Source organism: Pan paniscus, chromosome X (assembly GCF_029289425.2).
Source record: "Pan paniscus chromosome X, NHGRI_mPanPan1-v2.0_pri, whole genome shotgun sequence".
In the NCBI taxonomy this organism is placed as follows: Eukaryota; Metazoa; Chordata; class Mammalia; order Primates; family Hominidae; genus Pan; species Pan paniscus.
In genome coordinates this window covers 37603194-37610154 of record NC_073272.2, presented here as the reverse complement: position 1 = coordinate 37610154, position 6961 = coordinate 37603194, and the positions used below count along the sequence as shown (strand labels likewise).

Genomic DNA, 6961 nt, shown 5'->3' with positions numbered 1-6961 from the left:
GTAGGATGACAGATGTATGGATGGACAGATGGAAAGAATTTGAGATCCTCATCGAAGATATATTTCAACTACCAGAAAAGACTGTATTGTAACTATCAGCAGGGTCGCCAAAAGAGTGACATTCAATCAAGAATTTTCAGCAATTGGTTTTGTGGGAAGCAGACAGAGATCGATTTCTGCTTAAGAAAATGGGACGAAGCATATTTGGACAAAGGAAGAAGAACAGCTATGCAGGTTCCACGAGTCATTGGCCAAATCAAGTAGGAGCCCGGTATTGTCTTTCAGAGTCTCTGCAATCAGGATAAAATGTCTGGGTCTCTAAGCCCCATCAGTCAGGGGACATGGGTTGCCAGGTGGGGTTTAACCAGGAGACACTCTGCAGCTGAGACAAATTCTGTAGGAGCTGACAAAAGAAGGTAGTCAGCTGACAGAACTCCACATAGCTTGGCAGCAAGTCCTATTTTGAAGGAGTGTTTGAGAGGTGCAGTTTCATGTCCTCCACATTAATCAACCCGTTTTCTTTATTGTGGTAAAACAGACACAATAAATATACCCTCTAAACAATTTTTAAGTTGACAAGTACAGTATTTTTAACTATGGGCACAATGTTGTACAGCAGATATCTATCTAGAACTTTCTGATCTTGCATGGCTGAAAGTCTATTACCCGTTGATAAAACTGCCCGTTTCCCCTTCCTCTTCCCTGACAACCATAATTCAATTTTCTGTTTCTGTAAGTTTGTTTAATTTAGTTATCTTATATATGTGTTTGTGATTGACTTATTTCACTTAGCATAATGTCCTCAAGGTTGATCCATGTTGTTGTGCCAGGATTTCTTTCTCTCTCTCTCTCTTTTTATTTATTTATTTATTTTTTTTTGAGATGGAGTCTCGCTCTGTTGCCCAGGCTGGAATACAGTGGCATGATCTTGGCTCACTGCAACCTCCACTTCCCAGGTTCGAGCAATTCTCCCTGCCTCAGCCTCCTGAGTAGCTGGGAATACAGGCACCTGTCACCACACCCAGCTAATTTTTGTATTTTTTAGTAGAGACAGGGTTTCACCATGTTGGCCAGGCTGGTCTTGAACCCCTGACCTCAGGTGATCTACCCACCTCGACTTCCCAAAGTGCTGGGATTTCCTTCTCTTTTAATACTGAATAATATTTGATTGTATATGTACCACATTTTGTTTATCTATTCCTCCATCCATGATCATTTGGGTTGCTTCCACATCTTGGCTGTTGTGAATATTGCTGCAGTGAAGATGGATGTGCAAGTATCTCTTCAAGATTCAATTTTTAATTCTTTTGGATAAATACCCAGAAGTAAGATTCCTGGATCATACAGTAGTAGTGCTCCTATTTTCAAACTTTTGAGGAAACATAATACTGTTTTCCACAGTGGCTGCACAATTTTACAAACCCAACAACAATGTGTAACGATTTGAATTACTCCACATCCTCACCAAAACTTGTTATTTTCTGTTTTTTTGATAGTGGCCATCCTAACAGGTATGACATGATATCTCATTGAGACAGTGGTTTGCATTTTCTTGATCACTAATGATGTTGCACACTTTTTCATGTGATTTTTGCCTATTTGTATAACTTCTTTGAAAAAGTGTCTGTTCCAGTCCTTTGCCCACTATTTTAATCTAAAACGAGATTTATTGCATTTTATGTAGTTTGAAGTCCATGCAGCAAAGGAAACTAGCACAATTTTTAATGCATTTTAAAATAAAGGGGGGTGGGCAGCAAATGCCCAAAGTTCTAGTCTTCTTGGGTCCCTGGGAAAGAAGGGTGTAGGAATGAACTCACCCACTCTCCGTGGGGAATGAATTTGTCTCTTAAATGCAAGGAATGTTTCCACGGCCTTGGGATACAAAAACACAGAGGTCAGGGGAAAGGATCGCTGCTGAAAATGAAGCTATATACATTCACCTAACTCAATCTGAGGGTAGAAAAGGTGGTAAATCTTGGGGGCAGCAGTTGTTCCAAGAGTCAGGAGATACAGGACACTCCTGGGAGATTTGCACCTAAAAAGAAGTGGCAGTGAGAACCAAAAAAAAAGGAAAAACAAAGGGGGAAATATTTCTTAAACCACGCTCTTCAACAAAATGTCGTAAATATGTCATTTAATATTTTTATTTCATAGCATTGGACACACAGCTCGACATATTGAAATATTGATTCCTTGGAGGAAAATAAATGGAAAAAATAAAACAAAAAGAATTATATTTTTCTGTTGAAGAATCTCAGGCCCCAGGCGTGAGGTCTAAGTGCCCCAGTGTCCTGGCCTGCAGGAGGTGCTGAAGTCAGCCGGGTCCTCTGGGTAGGGAGGCTATGCCCATAACCCATAACCATAAGGCCGTATGGCAAAAATTGTGTTGGGTGTCCTTGGCCTTGCCAGCTCAGACTCTCAGTCATGGGTCACCTGGGGGTTCTGCCTGTAGGAGAGCTGGTTGACTGACTGGTTGAACATGGGCTGGGTGAGGTCCTAGTCCACAGGAATGGTGACTTGCTGGATCTAGTAGAGCTTGTGTCCATCTGTGACCTGGTTGAACTGCCGCTGTCCTTACTGGACCTCTGTCTATGTAATCTGTTGGGCATTGGTGGCAAGCATCTATATCTGTTCCTGCACGACTTGAGTACCTGATACAGGCTGGACTAAGAGAATATATTCTAGCTGGCCCAACTTCAGTTGCACTGGGATCTGCTGGATCTCTCCTGTTTTAGTAATAATCTGTTGCATAACTTCCATAGTCTGTCCAGTGTCACTCTAGGACTGTTAGGCTTGACCCTGTGGTTGGGCCTGGACAATCTGCACCTGCCGACCTTCTCCAACCTGCACTGTCGGGGGCATGATTTGGCCCTGCTGAGGCTGCATGATGATCTACCCAAGCTGGATGGTGGTCATAGAGCTGGTGGTCTCCTGGCCTTGCTGCTGTCCCTAGACTTGGACCGTGGAGGGCTGCTAAGCCAGTGTGAAGTAGTACTAGATGGGCTTAGCAGGAGTTATAGACTGGCACACCTCCTCCTGACACTTTGGAGGGTTCAGTTCATCTGTCAAAACAATATCAATGAGAAAGTCTAACTGATCTAATTTTGTAATTCCCATGGTGACATCATTTCCCTATAGAGTCCAGTGCTTTTTAGCCTCTGTGTGAATCTAGGCTCAAAGAGTCAACTCTGTGATAAAAATCTGGGCTGCCTTGGCAAAGAGCACAGGAGCTCCTCTACTGATCATCTTTACATCATTCAGTTTCATAATCTTCTTAATACCAGCTGTGGAAGTTCCTGCACTAGTAAATCTTTCACTGTTAAATTCTGGATTTCTTCCAGGATGTGAAGCCCAAAAGGACTGTAGGCTTTACTGGGCATTACTGCTGCTAGTGCCACAAAATCCACATTCTGTGGACATTTTGAAAAATGCCTCCATACAGGAGTCCATGGAAGAGCACGAACTCTCCCTGCACTCCTGCTAAGCAGGGCAATGCAGAGGGCCCATGCAGGCTAGAGAAGGAGAAGCATGCATTATGGAGAACAGAGGGTGTGAAGTGGGGGCTCAAACAAGATGGCAGCCATGGTATTTGCACATGGCCCTTTCTTTTTCCTTCTCCCTTCCTTGGCACCTGGACTCCCAGTATGGTGCAATGTGCAGAGAACCTTTGACCATTTTTTAGTCATGCTTTTTAATATTATTGAGTTGTAGGCATTCTTTATACATTCTTTATATTAACTTCTTATCTGGTAAGTGGTTTGTAAATACATTATTCCATTTTGTAGGCTGCCTGTTTAGTATGTTAATTATTTCCTGTGCTGGGCAGAAGTTTTTAAGTTTGATGTAGTCCCATTTGTCTATTTTTGATTTTGTTGCATGTGTTTTGGGTGTCATATCCAACAAATCATTGCCCATTCCAATTTCATGAAGCCTTTCCTTAATGTTTTCTTCTAGGAGTTTTACCATTTCAGGTCTAACATTTATGTCATTAATCCTTCCTGAGTTGATTTTTGTACATGGTGTAATACAAAGGTGCCTCTTCATCCTTTTGTGTGTGGATATTAAGTTTTCCCAGAATCATTTGTTGAAGAGACTATCTTTATGCCATTGTGTAGTTTTGGCACCGTTGTCAAAAATCAACTGGCCAAGTTCATGAAGGTTTATTTCTGAACATTCTATTCTGTTTCAGTAGTCAATAAGTCTGTCTTTATATCAGTACCATACTGTTTTGATTACGATAGATTTTGTAATATGCTTTGAAATTAGGAAGTGTGAGGCCTTCAGCTTTATTCTTTCTCAAGATCAGCTTGACTATTCAGGATCCTTTGAGATTCCATATAAATTTTAGACTTTTTTATTTCTTCAAAAAAATCAATGATATTTTAATAGGAATTGGATTTAATCTGTAAAATACTTCAGGTTATATGGATATTTTAACAATATTAATCCAACCCATGAACACAGGATGTCATTCCATTTATTTGTGTCTTCTCTAATTTCTTTCTTCAGTGTTTTGTAGTTTTCATTGTACACATCTTTTACCACCTCCGTTAAGTTTATTCTAAAGTATTTTATTATTTTTGATGCTATGTAAATAGGAATATTTTCTCATTTTTAAAAAGATTTTTCATTTTTACTGTATAGAAACCCAACTGAGGAAAAATGGTGGTGTAGAAGTAAGTTGTCTTTACTACCTCCTCACCTCTCAGAAAACCAAGAACAGACATGCAACACTGAGATTATCATCAGCAATATCACAGTAGTCAAATATGGGAATAAGACAATTCCCAGGGCCACAGAGATGCGAAAAACTCCAAGTAGACAGTAAAAGAATCAAACTTCCATACCTGCAATGCTCCTCCTGCCAATCTCACCAGCACCAAGTGTGCAAAAAATTTCCCCTGACTCACAGTTTCTACACAGGAAAAAGTCAAATTGAGGTACACAACTAGGTTCTCCATTATTTTGGGTTCCCGGATAAGAGACTTGCTCATGACTCAATCCACAGGAAGCATTAGGAGTGCCTAAAGAGATAAATATCCCCGAGGACAGCCAGAGATAAAGGGAGAAGGTAGAACTACCATCCTCAGCACTGGAAACTCTGCTCTGTAATTCAGCCGTAGGAGATGCCAAATCAGAGTGACTGTTCAGTAGCACCACACTGTAGGATATTTATTACACAGGTCCTTGGGGAATAAACTCTTAGCCAGCTGTGTTAGGCCATTCTTGCATTGCCATAAAGAAATACCTGAGACTGGATAATTTAGGGAAAAAAGAGGTTTAATTGGCTCATGGTTCTGCAGGCTTTATAGGAAGCATGGTGCTGACATCTGTTCAGTTTCCGGAGAGGCCACAGGAAGCTGACAATGATAGCAGAAGGCAAAGAAGGACCAGGCACGTCACATTGTGAAAGCAGGAGCAAGAGAGAGAGTAGTGGGGGAGGTGCCACAATCTTTTAAATGACCAGCTCGCACAAGTACTCACCATCATGAAAACAGTACCAAGCCATGAGGGATCTGCCCCCTTGATCCAAACACCTCCCACCAGGCTCCACCTCCAGCACTGGGGATTAAAATTCACCACGAGCTTGGAGTGGGGACAAATATTCAAACCATATCAACAGACTTCTCATACTACCGGGTTAACCCCTTTGGAACCTCTCCTGTTCAGAATAGGAAACACTGTGCTTATGTGCTACAACTGAGGCAAAACTGGGCTTAAAGCACTATCTAGTGGCAAAAAGGAGCCAGAAACCTGGTGGTAAAAAAGAGAAAGAAAATCAACAGGAAAATGGTGAAGAATCTCTAAGCAAACATATGCAGTTAATAATGAAACAAACCAGACAGGGAAGACTGGAATAAATAACTAATCCTTCAATGCAAAGACATAGTTGTACATCCACAAGAAACAATGACATCAAGGAACCATGGTCTCCCCAACTGAAAAAAGCAAGAAACCACTGACTGACCCTAACAAGACTGTGATATGTGAACTCTCTGACCAAGAATTCAAAATAGCAGTTTTAAGAAAACACAGTGATCTCCAAGATAACACAAAAGAGCAATCCAGAAATTTATCAGAGAAATTTAACAAAGAGGTAGAAATAGCAATAATAAAATTCAACAGAAATCTTGGAACACCACAGATATGTACACCTACTAGGTACTTACAAAAATTTAAAATAAAAAATGTTTAAAAAAGAAATCTTGGAACAGAGAAATATATTTGCTGAACTAAAAAATTTATTACAGGCTCTCAACAGCAGCATAAATCAAGCAGAGGAAAAAATTAGCTCAAAGGTTGTTTATAAATACACAGACAAGAAACATCAAAAAGAGTATTCCATGCCAATGGATTGGAAGAAATAATATTATTAAAATAACAATACAACCCAAAGACATTTAGAAATTCAATGCAAACCCTATCAAAATACCAACGACATTCTTGACAGAAATAGAGAAAAACAATCCTATAACTCATATTGGAACCACAAAAGACCCTGAATAGCCAAAGCAATTATGAGCAAAAAGAACAAAGCTGGAGGCATCACACTACCTGACTTCAAATATAATTCAAAGCTATAGCAATGATGTAAGTATGGTACTGGCATAAAAATAGACACATAGACCAATAGAACAGAATGAGGAACCCACATATAAAATCATATATTTACAACCAACTCTTTCTCGACAAAGGCGCCAAGAACATATAACGGGGAAAGGACAATCTCTTCAATAAATGATGCTGAGAAAATGGGATATCCATATGCAAAAGAAAAAAAATAAGTCCCCATTTCTCCACATGTACAAAAAGCAAACCAAAATTGATTAAAGGCTTAAATCTAAGATCTGAAATTATGAAACTATTAAAAGAGAACATTGCAGATGCTCCAGGATATTGGTCTGGGCAAAGACTTTTTAATATAAGACCTCAAAAGCACGTGCAACCAAATCAAAAATAC

At 40.0% G+C, this 6961-nt stretch overlaps 1 pseudogene; it reads right to left on the bottom strand.

Moving 5' to 3' along the window:
- Positions 1–1735: 1735 nt before the first annotated feature.
- Positions 1736–3420, bottom strand: LOC100985808 (nuclear transcription factor Y subunit gamma-like; annotated as a pseudogene).
- Positions 3421–6961: the final 3541 nt, after the last annotated feature.